The sequence below is a fragment of the Felis catus genome, chromosome A1 (assembly GCF_018350175.1).
Source record: "Felis catus isolate Fca126 chromosome A1, F.catus_Fca126_mat1.0, whole genome shotgun sequence".
Classification (NCBI taxonomy): domain Eukaryota; kingdom Metazoa; phylum Chordata; class Mammalia; order Carnivora; family Felidae; genus Felis; species Felis catus.
The window spans coordinates 147,779,400-147,793,859 of NC_058368.1; the positions used below are offsets into that span (position 1 = coordinate 147,779,400).

Sequence of the window (14,460 nt, forward strand, 5' to 3'; positions counted from 1 at the left end):
TAGCTTCAGTATTATAGACATGGCTCTATAAAAACTTTAGGTCCTTTTTTTCTCAAACTGTTCCAGATAAATTCTAATATCAAAAATATGAGTATCATGATTTTCTTTCACACATATTGCCAGAATATTTTCCAAAATAGCTGCAAAAATTTACATCACCTCCTATGTTTAAATGTGCTAGCTTCATCACATTCTCATCAACATTACATACTACATAATTTTTGATACATTTTTAAAATAGGATTTATATTCTAAGATTGTTTTGTTTTAATTTCTTTCACTATTACATGCATTTAATTATATTATATGTTTGTGGTATGTTTTGTCAAGTCATACTCACACAAATATATTGGTTCTTTATTCATTATAAATATTAATTTTCTCATATTTGAGGTTAACATATTGGATGACAGTTGTTTCTTTTATTTCATTCTTTTCCACTCTGCAAAAAAAAAAAAAAATTAAAGTTGTATCCGAAGCTGCCAAAATAGGTGGAAACTAGTCTAAATACTTTTGGGTCACTGTTTGTATGATTTAGTACATGGACTCATTTTAATCATATATCCTGATACATAATTAGGCAAGAAGCTGTGAGGACTCAATTCACACGTGAGATAATATCCGTGCCCAAGCCACAAAGAGTTGAAATGACTGAAATGTCAATTTACCTATGTCTAAATAACTTGTTTTTATGCACAGTGAGATTCCCATTAAATCCTTTTCCTAAAAGAAGTTAGATTTCGGCACAACAATTTCCTGCTGCTTTTTCATATGGCTCACTTTCCTCTATCATTATATTTGAAACTGCATCATTACTGTTGCAGAACATGAACTTATGATATGTGATGATGCTTTGAGGTAGAAGCACCGCAAATGAGAGTTGAAAGTCGTAATACTTCCTTATCCTTGTCTTCAGTTTGGGGATTGAAGACATTCTTTCTCTTTTCCCCTCTGTTTGTGTGTGGCTATAAAAGACCTTTGTGGTTTTGGCTTGGATCTTTATTTTTTTCCCCAATATAATTGAAAATACTATATTTTCATTTCTATTTCATTTCCAAGGCTTCTCTGTGCTGTAAAAATTCAGGGTTAAATTTTAGGTTGTATAAAGAACTTTTTCATAGACAACAGAATGAAATAATATAAGTATTTTACATGACAAACAGTCAGCAATTTCTTCATAGCTTTCCTGAGAGGAAGGAGCATTTCCATAAAGGGAGAAATACTAGGGAAAATTTCAATAAAGGCCATATCAGAAAGTAAAATTGATATCTATAATAAATCACCTTCTGTACTCCAGTGCCAAACAATGTCTTGACTAGACCTAGAAGGATTATTACCAGAGTGCTTTGGTGTATAATAATTTTGGTATTTTTTCCTCTATATATATCTCTAAAATCTTACTAGTATTTGAAGTTGCACTCCATATTTTTCCTTCTGTAAAAGATACTGCAGTCTGGGATTTTTAAAAGTCAAATAAGGAAGATTTCATCTTCTTTGAATTTACAAAAATTGACCAAAAAAATGACAATAAAATTATTAGCTATTTGGCATGAACACAACTTTCATAGCAAGATTTTATTTTTAAACTTCCATGTAACAGGTTAGTAGAAGTACAACTTTCTCATCTTACAGCTATTGGAACAGCTAACATATACTGAGTGGTTTCAAAGAAACATACTTATAATTAGCAATTAATACTACCTGGGTTTTTGTAACCCAATAAGGAGTGAAATCAGTTTTTATAAACTAAAGGAATTGAATTTAGACATATGTGAAGGACATTTAGACTAGATTGTTATCAATTATAACATTATAATCTAAATCAATCTGGTAACAGATTATTCCACACTGCTATTACTAATATCATTTATAGATGTAAAAAAATGAGGCTTAAATAGACTAATTAATTTGGACAAGATCATAGGACTTGTAAGTGGCAGGTTAGAATTGAAATTCTGATCTATCTGACTCCAGGACTCAGGCCCTTTTGGCTGCTAATTTTGTACCCAAGACTTCATTTGTCTATGTAAATTCCTTCTATGATCACAAAGGTATTTTGTTCTTCATCTTTAACAATGTGTACCTAATCTTTTAGGTCATAGTACCCTTGTTATTTAACCAATGTAACAATAATAACAATGATATATCCACATAACTATTCATTAGAATCTGTGGTAAATGTTTTAAAGCAATTATTATTATTATTATTATTATTATTATTATTATTATCATTATTTTGGTACTAAAAGCTGCCTTATTGTTTACATTTTAAACAAAAGGTACCCAAGATTTAGAGAGGTGAAAGTCCCAGAACAATTTTACACAAGAGGAAATGTTAGAGCTGGGATGCAAATTTAGTTCAGGCTCTGCAAAGCCCAAGCAGGCCTTAACTACAGGGATATGGTTTTCCTCACCTTCTTCTCAGTTGCTTAGATGAGTCTCCTTTCTCAGTCTAATGATGTATGTTATCATTTCTGCAATCACAGTATATCCCGATACATGGCTTAAATTCTGTTTACAAGAGGCTATATTACAGGGCTGTAAAAAGTATGAGTCAGGTTAGAGGCAGGCAGACCTGGGGTCAAATTCCATCTTCCACGTTAGCTAAATATTCACTAAAGGTAGAATAATTGGCTTGCCTAATTTCTTCATTTGTAAAAGGAAATCATAATGGTAATTAAATTCTGGGTTTTATTATTAACTAATACATACAAAATTCAAGGATAGTGACTGCGGCCTAGTAAGATTTGTATTATGATGCTTTATTTCTTTTCACCCCACATTTACTTCTCACATGTGTCTCTCCCTCTTTTCCAAGGACAGCAACTTCCATTCCTTAATTCAGACAATTGGCCTTGAGACTAATACAATTATAATAACCTAAATATATATTGGGTTACTTTGACTACTCGTATGGATACTGGACATATATGCTTCTTTTGGGAGTCAAACTAGTCTCTGTGTGTGTGTGTGTGTGTGTGTGTGTGTGTGTGCCTGTGTGTATATTCTTGTGCTTTCGGAGAATGTTGGCTGTTATATTAATTTTGTTTGAATATTAATTTAGTTTAACTGTCACAACAACTATCATTTACCAAGTGCTGATAAATTGCTAATCTCTGTGCTGAAAGTTTGTTCTTGGCTATTTGCTATTATTCTACATAAAACTTTGACAGGCAGGTACAATTATTATTCCCACTTTCTAGATGAAGAAATCTAAGCTTAGAAATGTTAAGTAATTCTTCTAAAGTCTCATAGCTCCTAGGTAATAGATCCCAGATTCAAACTGAGACCCTCTAAGACTTTATTTTTACTACTACAAAATACACATGCTCATTTGTACATCATGGTCTATTTAATTTTAGATTCTACACTTAAGCTTTTAGCCTTCAAATATGCTGGCAGTGTAGCTAGTGAGAAAATAGAGTCCTCATTATCCTGAACATTTAGGGTAACACAGACAAGGCCACTTTACCTATGAGAAGCATCAGAGGTCTTTCAGGTATTTATCACCTTTTCCTGATCTAAAAGAGAAGAGGCTAATTAAATTAACCACATTGCTTACCCTTGTCCAGTTTACTTGCTATAATTTAAAACTAGCCCATTTTGATATTCAAGACAAGCCACAGCCAAATCCATTTTCAAATAGTATTTTCCCGTTTGGCTAATTTTAACTATCTGATTCAATGAGAAAATTAAATACGTAATGTTTCCTTCTTAGAGGTTGAAAATATAATTAATATAGATATGGGTAAGTAAGAATTATTAAAGACACCTTAATGTATTCTCTTCATCTATCACTTGATATTTGCATGGGGCAGATAAGTGCACTGATGTTGACATTTCCACATTTTTTTCCAATCTTACACACAGATTTCAGAAATTAAATTTATAATACTTGTATGGGAACTTCAATTGACATTAAAAAATTAATTCTCTAAGATGTTCTCTTTTTTTCAGGAGAGTTAGTAACTATTTTACCTTATTTAAATGAAAGTTACATGTCTGAAAGCATCACCAATATGAAGCAGAGTGAACTCCACTGATATTATAGGTCACCTACATAGACATTCAATTTTATGTGTGAAGGCTAAAGATGAGATAATTCATTCAAAGATGTATATTTGGAAAAGGGCCCAAGTGAGATGTCTACAAATTAAACATTTGGCAAAATTCCTTAGATAAATGGAAAAGGTCATTTTGAAAATTTCGTTTGGTGGATTTTAACAGCTGCACTATAAACTGTAATTGCAATTTAAACAACCTCTGATGCCACTCCAGAAAGATCTTAACCTTCTCAACCTGTCACCCCTCAATGCTTGCAAGTAAGACACAAATATAATTTTATGAGCTGCTGGAGAAATTTCCCAATTATTACTTGACTCCACAGTTATTGTTACATGTAACTGACACAAAAGTTAAACATGATCCATGATTCTGTGAAGAAAAAAACATAATACTTGAGTGTGTAATTCCAAATGTATTCATAGAAGAGTCAGAAAATAAACATATTTGATCATTAAAAAAATAATCTTTTCAGACTGATTCTGTATGGGTGGTTTGTTTGTTTATTTATTTTTATATTTACATCAAAATTAGTTAGCATATAGTGAAACAATGATTTCAGGAGTAGATTCCTTAATGCCCCTTACCCATTTAGCCCATCTCCCCCTCCCACAACCCTTCCAACAACCCTCAGTTTGTTCTCCATATTTATGAGTCTCTTCTGTTTTGTCCCCCTCCCTATTTTTATATTATTTTTGTTTCCCCTCCCTAATGTTCATGTTTTGTCTCTTAAAGTCCCCATTTGAGTGAAGTCATATGATTTTTGTCTTTATCTGACTAATTTCACTTAGCATAATACCCTCTAGTTCCATCCACATAGTTGCAAATGGCAAGATTTCATTCTTTTTGATTGCCGAGTAATACTCCATTGTATATATACACCACATTTTCTTTATCCATTCACCCACTGATGGACACAGAAAACACAAATAATCCAGTGAAGAAATGGGCAAAAGACATGAATAGACACTTCTCTGAGGAAGACATCCAGATGGCCAAGTGACAGATGAAAAAATGCTCAACATCACTCATCATCAGGGAAATACAAATCAAAACCACAATGAGATACTACCTCACACCTGTCAGAATGGCTAACATTAACAACTCAGGCAACAACAGATGTTGGCAAGGATGTGAAGAAAGAGGATCTTTTTTGCATTGTTGGTGGCAATGCAAGCTGGTGCAGCCACTCTGGAAAACAGTATGGAGGTTCCTCAAAAAACTAAAAATAGAACTACCCTATGACCCAGCAATTACACTACTAGGCATTTATCCACGGGATACAGGTATGTTATTTCAAAGGGACACATAAACCCCCATGTTTATAGCAGCACTATCAACAATGGTTGTTTTTTTTTTAATTTTTTAATATTTATTTATTTTTAAGAATGAGAGAGGCAGAGCGTGAGCAGGGGAGGGCAGAGAGAGAGGGAGACATAGAATCCAAAGCAGGTTCCAGGCTATGAGCTGTCAGGATGGAGCCCAACGTGGGGCTCGAACTCCTGGAATGTGAGATCATGACCTGAGCCAAAGTCAGACGCCTAACCGACTGAGCCACCCAGGTACCCCTATGGTTGGTGTTAAATACACTGAAGATGGCAGTGTATATTTTCAGGATTGATTTAGGGTACCTGAAAATATTATATATTTCAACAATTTTATAGCAAGGTTATAACTTTTGGTAAAATAAGGTTTATAATATTATATTCATTTTTCATTGGGAAATTCAGACACATTCTTTTGGAAAGAACTTAGTAAATCACATTCAAAACTGTGAAAGCCATAATAAATAAAAATGATGAAGGGTGATTTTTAAAATATAGCACTAATGACATTTAAAATGTGTCAAAAGAAAATCATAGAAATAACAGAAATCTTTAAACAGCTATTGGATTACTCAGTGGGATAGGAGGATGTAGAAGTAGTAGGTCCTTACACCCTTATTTAACAATTTGGCTAATTTCAAATTTTTAAGTATCGTAATAATTTATACCATTATGGTCTCTTTTCTCTTATTCATTTCATGAAGTTATTTTCTCTTTCAAAAAACCTTGGTCATCAACAGATACCAGAGTGTGTGCCTACTGAAAAGATTTTTTTCAAAAGAAAAATAGTGTGGCAACACTTTCCACACTGACTTTTCTGCTAATTTGAGGTACGTTCCATCTGCATTACTCTAGATAATTAGTGTGGAGCCTTGTGCTAAAACTCTTTCAGAAAATAACAAATACAAATGAATACCAAGGAAATTCAGCAAAAATTTTCTCTGTCATTAAGAAATAAATCATAACAAATCAACCTGTTATAAAACAAGAGTTTTTTGAGTCAGATATTAACACCTAATATAAAGTTATCTTGTTCAGTGATTTAGATTTTTAAATGAATACTGCATATAATGAATCGAATGTTCAAAGAAATAGTTTTCTCTTCTAATTTGAAATTTCTAACATAAAAATTAAACAGTGCCATGTAGGGCGCCTGGGTGGCACAGTTGGTTAAGCGTCCGACTTCAGCCAGGTCACGATCTCGCGGTCCGTGGGTTCGAGCCCCGCGTCAGGCTCTGGGCTGATGGCTCAGAGCCTGGAGCCTGTGTCCGATTCTGTGTCTCCCTCTCTCTCTGCCCCTCCCCCGTTCATGCTCTGTCTCTCTCTGTCCCAAAAATAAATAAATGTTGAAAAAAAATTTTTAAAAAATAAACAGTGCCATGTATATTTCCTTATCTTTCATTTATCCTTGCCTTGTAATCTTTTCCTTAGATTAGCATAAACAAATCAATGAAATTTTAGAGAAGACACTGAAAATCTCTACTGTATTATTATACACATTCAATAGTTATTTTTTTTTTTTAATTTTTTTTTCAACATTTATTTATTTTTGGGACAGAGAGAGACAGAGCATGAACAGGGGAAGGGCAGAGAGAGAGAGGGAGACACAGAATCGGAAACAGGCTCCAGGCTCTGAGCCATCAGCCCAGAGCCCGACGCGGGGCTCGAACCCACGGACCGCGAGATCGTGACCTGGCTGAAGTCGGACGCTCAACCGACTGCGCCACCCAGGCGCCCCTCAATAGTTATTTTTTTATTTCTTTTCAATGTTTATTCATTTTTGAGAGAGAGAGTGTGAGCGGGGGAGAGGCAGAGAGAGAGGGAGACCCAGCATCTGAAGTAGGCTCCAGGCTCTGCACTGTCAGCACAGAGCCGGATGCGGGGCTGGAACTCCAGAACCATGAGATCATGACCTGAGCCAATGTCAGATGTTTACCTGACTGAGCCACCCAGGCGTCCCTCATTATTTATTAATTTATAAATAAACTTAAAAAAAAAAAACTAATATTTACCTTGAACTTTAGTGTTTTTATGTGCTTTCACATAAATTGTTACTTCATTTACATTATAATGGTAGTTTCACTAGTGATTCTTACCTTTAACATATGGGGAAACTAAGGCTCAAAACATTTTAAGGAAATTTTCAATACTCAATATTCAATATTAGTGAAACAAATTTAGAACTCAAATCTTGATCATTGAACCTCATATATTGGTCTGTTTTATCATGCTGCCGAAGGGTGTTAGTATATGTCACTCCAAAATATGCCACTTTGGTATGAAGGTTATTTTGATCTAAAGGCACTTGCAAAACAGCAAGTACAAAACACTGGGCCTCCTCTTTCCTTCCTGAAGGCAGGAGAGGAAACTTCCACATGAAAGATGTCCTCTCTTTAACAGAGAAGAAGAACGTCCTAAGAGATGGGGAGCCCAGGCTGAGAAAATTCTGTACAGATATTGTCAAAAAACGACTTTTATCTTTCTTTAGTGTCGCCATATATTTTGGTTAATTTTCCACAATTGCTTCTCTTTGTTCAGCTTAGTATATAAGCACTTAGGTTTTGCCACTTCTTTGAACTTTCACTTCCTTAATGAAGACTCAGGGAGTTACAGTTACAGAGCCCCAGCTGAGACCTAACATGGGTAGAGGAAAGATTTTTTTTCTCCCCTATACCACTCAAGACATTTTTAAGAAAACATTAATTATTTTCCCTGATTAGATCTCTATAGAAAACCAATAAAATTATAAACGGAGTTTAAACTGAACCAGAAATAGTTCTGTATATGGAAGAAGAATTTGGATAATTAAAGTTAATAAATTATGACAGGCAAAAATAAACACAAGCATATGCAATTAAACTAGTGCCACTGAGGACCATATCAGCTATCTGACAGAAATCGCATATGCATGTTATTTATGTAGTTGGATAAAATGACAGCACAACATAAGAACTGTGTCACTCTAATCTCAAGTCTCATGAATACAATTATTCCTTAAAGGAAGAAATTATTTTAGTTTATGAAAGGATGAAAAAAATGACCCACAGAAAGATAGAGAAAGAAAACCAAATATTCTTCCCAAGTCAAAATTCTCAGCTTGTGTAGGGACTTTAGTTTAATAGCAGTGCCTACTCTCTGGTGCACTCTGAAGGGATGAGCCAAACCCTTAGAGATGTTACATTTTTGACATTTCATTAACCATAGCTCTTTCTTTTATTTTCAATAGAGCCAAGTTAAAGTTGCAGATCCCATGGCACATGTGCCCTAGTCAAGTATCTCCTTTGTCAATAACACAACTTCTAATTAGATGTGGTCTAGCAATTTCGTATGAGATATGGAGATTAAACCATGTATTTTTTAACCAAATTAGGTAAACATCAAAGGTTTTTGAAATTCATTTCAAGACAAGAGATTAGCTTATTCAGCCTCTCCCTGCCTATTACAGCTTCATGGGAGGCTTACCTGGTAGTACCATGGAATGTTCCTATAACTCAAAGTTCTATAAGCTTTTAGATACTCAGTGAGATGTGTTGACTTCATTCAGAGCTCCATAGGGTATACAACTATATATATTTTTAATACTTACCAGTGAGTGTGCAAAACAGGGCCCTTAGACACTAAGAGCCTGCCTTGGCCACTTCCAATTATTTAGGCTCCCTGGTAATTTGAAAGAAAACAAAGTGTAAAACCATAGTCACAAAAAAATGTTAATATTTTACATTTGACTAGCTCAACCATAAAACACACAAAATACAATGACTTAAATGTAACAACATTACATTTAAGGTTCTTTTTTGAACGTGAAATTTAGGCCAAATGTACTTTTTGGTTTCTCCATAAAATAAGCCTTGATATAACAGTCTTAACCTCGTCAGGGGTGTGGAAAAACCAAAGTTTGAGTTTAAAACTTTTGGAAAAACCAAACTGTAGTTTCTCAAATAAACATTTTTAAAAGAATACTCAATTAAATATAGGTATTATAGTTAACAGTAGAGTGTGTGTGGGGGGGGTAAATATTGGCTCTGTTATTTGTTAGCTGTATAAACTTATGTTTTGTTTCCTCTTTTGTATAACGCGAATAATATTACTTATTTTATGGGGTTGTTGTAAGGACTAAATGATTTACTATTTATGAAGTGCTTCAGAGAATTCCTTGACACATATGCATATATATCTCTTGTTAAATAAATAACAAAAAGCATTGTATATTATGTTAGTCAACTTCTGTAACAAACACCCCCCAAATCTCAGTGGTTCAAATTAATAGAATTTTGTTTATAACAATATCATGTGAGTTTGGAGGCTCCACAGAAAAATCATACTCAAGGGAGTCAAATAGCATAATAGTTCACTTCTGTGGTTCTCTCATCCCGCTGTGCCTCTCAGGTATCCTCTGCATTCAGCTGGTTGACACATACATGAAGAGAGTATATGGAGGCTTACTTAGTGTGTTTTACGAGAGGTATGCAATTTCTACTCACACTAGACCTCAGTGGCATGGCTCTGTCCAAGTGGAAGAAGGCTGGGAACTGGTAGTCTTTCTGTAAACACAGGACAAGGAAACATGGTTGATTTACGTCTGATGAACCAGGAACATAAATAATAAATGTCACATAAAGATTTTATCCAAAAGAGTTTGAAAAAACTCAGCCCCATGGTACTCAAAGTTTATAAAGAATCTCAAATGAATTTTTGCCTTCCACATTCTTTTTTATTCCAATAAAGATGCAGGAGTCAGTCATATAAAGATGGGGAGTAAGATTGGCAATTAGGTATCTTTTAAATCAATTGGAAATTATTGTTAGTTTGACCATGTAAATACAATAGCTCTAGTGTATTTATGAAGTCTGTTTTTCTTTTGGACAGATCTAGTTCCTTTCCCTCTCCCCACCTATTTTTGGTTTGTTTGTTTTTTATGACCCTAAAAACCAATTTCTCTAAATATTTTATCTCTATTTTAGAGATAAAATAGCTGATTTTATCTCTAAATATTTCTGAACGGCATCCGTTTCCCTCCATCTCTTTGGGATAACTTGAGATCAAATTATCATTTTTTCTTGCCTGGACTATCACATTGACTTCTGAACTGCTCTCACAGTATCTACCTTTGCTTCCTTCCAATTTATTCACTGCAGCCATTTGGTTTTATCCCCTAAATCTTTTTATAACCAGCCCATGTATTTAAGTCTGTTCCACAAAATTCTAATGTAACTGACCCAGGTTTCCTTTGGTGTCACTCTTTATCTGATCTCTACCACACCAGTCATCCTTCACTTCCAGGACATATTGGAATGCCTGCTGCCCCAGGGCTCCAGCAAATGCTATTCCTTATGTCCACAAGTTTCCTTCTCCATGCATTGGCTACTGAATTCCTAGTTATATATGAAATATCTGAGATAGTTCTTCAAAGAAGCAGTGACCACCTAGACTATATATCTCTTTGTTTACTTTTACACTGCACTCTTAGTTCTCAGTCACAGCACTTTTTTTTTGTAATTGTAACTAAATAATAAATGCTGCCATTAGATATATAATCTCTGTGTCCTTACTAAAATGTTACCCACAGAAGAGTGTGTTGATCAGAACATTATCTCTAGCACCTGGCAGTATGTATTACAAAGAAATATTTTGTATTATAAAGAATAGGTATGTATGAATCAATGAGGCTCATTTCAATTCCACATCACCAGATAACTTCATTCATTTCCCAATTTACATTTGATGTCTTATAATATACCAAGGATTATGCTACATGTTATAGATTCAAATTTGAATAATACTCTGGTCTTCACGTTGCTGATAACACAGTGTGGGGACAATAAAGAATGGAAATAATTAAAGGCAATAAGCAGTATATGGGTACAAAGTTCATGAAGAAGCAAATGAATATACATATATATTTTAATGAGGGGATTTTCGGGAAGAGTAATATTTTGGTAATTTTCATTCTGCTTGTCATTGAAGATCTTGATTATCTATCAATTTGGGGAGGACAGGTGCCTGCACAAAGCCCTGTGAACTTAAATTCCAAAGCCATCACTGATTTATGAAATCAGTCTCCTTCTGAGAAAAAGATAATACTATCTTGTTGGAGACATTACTGATTGAAAGGAAGAGAAACAAACTGACTAAAAGAGGTTCATTTTAGAGGTACGAAGAGGTACCGTGGAATCCAGAGCAATAGCTGGAGGTAGCTAATAAATATAATGATGAAAATGTTTTTTGAACCCTTGCTTTATTCATGCATTGAGGTAAGTGCCACACAAATATCTCAAATTAACTAGGTTTCAACAAAAGTGACAATCAAAAAAATTGTGAAGAAAGACTACTCTCAACTGCAATTTTCCCTATTTGTCTTCATGAGCTCCTCTACCTTCTTGTTCTTGTATCTAAATCTTTTAACTGGAAAACACTTGTCCAATGATTTTCTTCATTTTTTGATAATTTACCATGACTGACTCCTCATTGTGAATTTCATAGCTCAACAATCTTACATTCCCAACTTTATATACTAAACAAGATACAAAAAATCTTTATATTAATATTATATTAAGCCCATTAATTTTATGCATTCATTCTTTTAATTTTCTTTTATTGATGCTTTACATAGTATATCCTATGTACTAGGTATTGACTAGAAATATGACAGAGAAAAATACTGTTTAATGTCTGTGACCCAGGTAACTCTCCAGTTGCCAGCACCATTCAATGTAGACCCTAATTGAAAAGAAAAAACAAAAAACAAAAAAACAAAAACGTTTCATATACAAAACAAACATTTGAAACAGAAGAACTTACCCAGAGGTAACATAGTCAAGAAGAAAAAGGGAATCAGTAAAGTAAATATAATAATGATCTATGGAGTTATTTTGAGGGGATAACACATTCGTTAAAAAATGTGAGGGGCGCCTGGGTGGCGCAGTCGGTTAAGCGTCCGACTTCAGCCAGGTCACGATCTCGCGGTCCGTGAGTTCGAGCCCCGCGTCGGGCTCTGGGCTGATGGCTCAGAGCCTGGAGCCTGTTTCCGATTCTGTGTTTCCCTCTCTCTCTGCCCCTCCCCCGTTCATGCTCTGTCTCTCTCTGTCCCAAAAATAAATAAACGTTGAAAAAATGTGAGACACTCTCCACTTTTGTATTAAAGGAAATCATATAAGCTGGAAATCCTTTAGCTATAAAGCCACAAGAAAATTTCCCGAAAATACTGAAAACACACTCACATAGTACAGCTGACCTGTCAGGGGACTAAGGAAAATCCATCGGTTTTCTGCACGAGAGGGAAAACTGAAAATCCAAGGGACGAAGCACAGGCTGAAGCTTTCATGGTGGTGGTGGTGGTGAAGTACAGGTGTATGGGAAGGGAAGGGGTGGTTGCCTATCTCTTTAAATAAAGGGACTTTTTACCTCTAACTTTTTATTTTGATGTAAGTTCAGAATCACAGAAAAGTTGTAAGAGTAGTACACAGAATTCCCATATATTCTTTGAGATTCCAAAAATGTTGAAATCTACTTACATATACTTTTTAATTTCTTCAACCACTGTCTTTCCCTTTGCATTCATTTGAGAGGTATCATGTGAGGATTATTTACTGAAATTAAATGAAAAAGTAATGAACCAATTGTTAAACTAATTTTAAAAAGCTAGGATAGTACAACTAAAAAAAGATGAAGGAGAAATTAGCATGTTCCCTAAATTCAGATATGAATATTATGTACATAGAAACTTCAATTACTTTATCTAAAATTCTCTACTGATAAGACATACATTTTGAACGAAGAGATTGTCACTATGGAACTCAGTAGCCAAACCTTTGAACTCCTGGATGTTTGATAATACAGAGAGTTGCTCCATCTCAGAACTGTGAGAAACAATTTCATCATAAATTACAGTTTTATGTATCCGGGTGATTGTTAACCAGCCGTAGTTGTTTTAGTTTGTGCATACCTACACAGCCAATTCTAACATCTTTGGGGTACAATAAGAGTAAAATGCATTCACTAATGTAATAGAAAGGAATATGCTTTCTATTTAATTATTACCTTAGGAAAAATGATTGAGAACACAAGAAATCCCTGCTCACATTTTACACTTGATTTCATTATCATCAATACCTCTAGTAGTCTGAGATCATTTATCGGCTTATAAACATCTCTTGAAACCTATTCTGTGGAAAATATGTTTTCTGAAATTGTTCTCTACCATTAGTGGCTTCTTATACAGAATACATGCTGTCAAAATTCCCTTTAAAAAGTGTCTCTGTAAACACACAGATTAGTTTAACAACTACAGCTATTTGCTTATCTTTACTCATCTTCTGCATACAAATACACGTCTGTTTTCTATTATTGTTTACTTACAACTGAAACTTAATTATTTTAAAGTCTTACTGATTCACTGGGTACTCACAAACTAAGTTATCTAAAGATTTCTAGATACCATTTTATGCTACTTTATATTCATAATTTGACTTCTGCTTATGTGATGAGTCTAAAAATAGTTGAAAATATGTTTCTAATGCTGATATTCTACTTAAAAGAAACCCAAGACAATAAAGTAGTAGTTTAGAAAGATAGTTCTAAGAGCAACATTTCCATGTTTGTTGGAGCTGGCTCTATGCTGGTAATGCTGATAAAAATGTGCAATTAATTATTCAAATGGTTTCCAAACCTGAGTTTAAATTATGCAAGTAGATTTCAATAAAATTTGCATCATTAGAAAAACATTCAAAAATATTCATTCACCTCATTTTACCTAGAAATACACTACCTGAATTTCAACTTGATGCTAAAACTGCAGTTAGGCCTGTAAAGTCTACAAGACACATATCTGCAATTTTTGTGGACTAAATTTTGTCTGAAGAGCAGATAGATACCAATTATTTTTTGGCTACACAAGGCAGAATATCTGCAGATATCCTTCAGTGAAACAGAATATCCTAGCTTGAATGAAACATTTCTAAGCGCTGAATCAGCAGAAATTTATGCCAGTCCATAGCTTAGTGCTGGGGGAACTTCTACCTGCAGCCCAATGACCACATGATGACCCTAACGGACCTTATTGGACTAGGGAAAGCTA

The 14,460-nt window shown here is 34.4% G+C and overlaps 1 long non-coding RNA gene across 1 annotated transcript in view; it reads right to left on the reverse strand.

Annotated features, from left to right (window-relative positions):
- Positions 1-335: 335 nt before the first annotated feature.
- Positions 336-14,460, reverse strand: part of LOC109502156 — a 40,661-nt gene continuing 26,536 nt past the window's right edge. Inside the window, exons 4-9 of the long non-coding RNA XR_006582904.1 lie at positions 12,899-12,973; positions 9,869-9,928; positions 8,974-9,044; positions 3,473-3,521; positions 2,415-2,538; positions 336-442 (exon numbers count right to left, since the gene is read on the reverse strand). This is a non-coding gene — a long non-coding RNA (uncharacterized LOC109502156). The remainder of the gene's footprint in view (positions 443-2,414; positions 2,539-3,472; positions 3,522-8,973; positions 9,045-9,868; positions 9,929-12,898; positions 12,974-14,460) is intronic.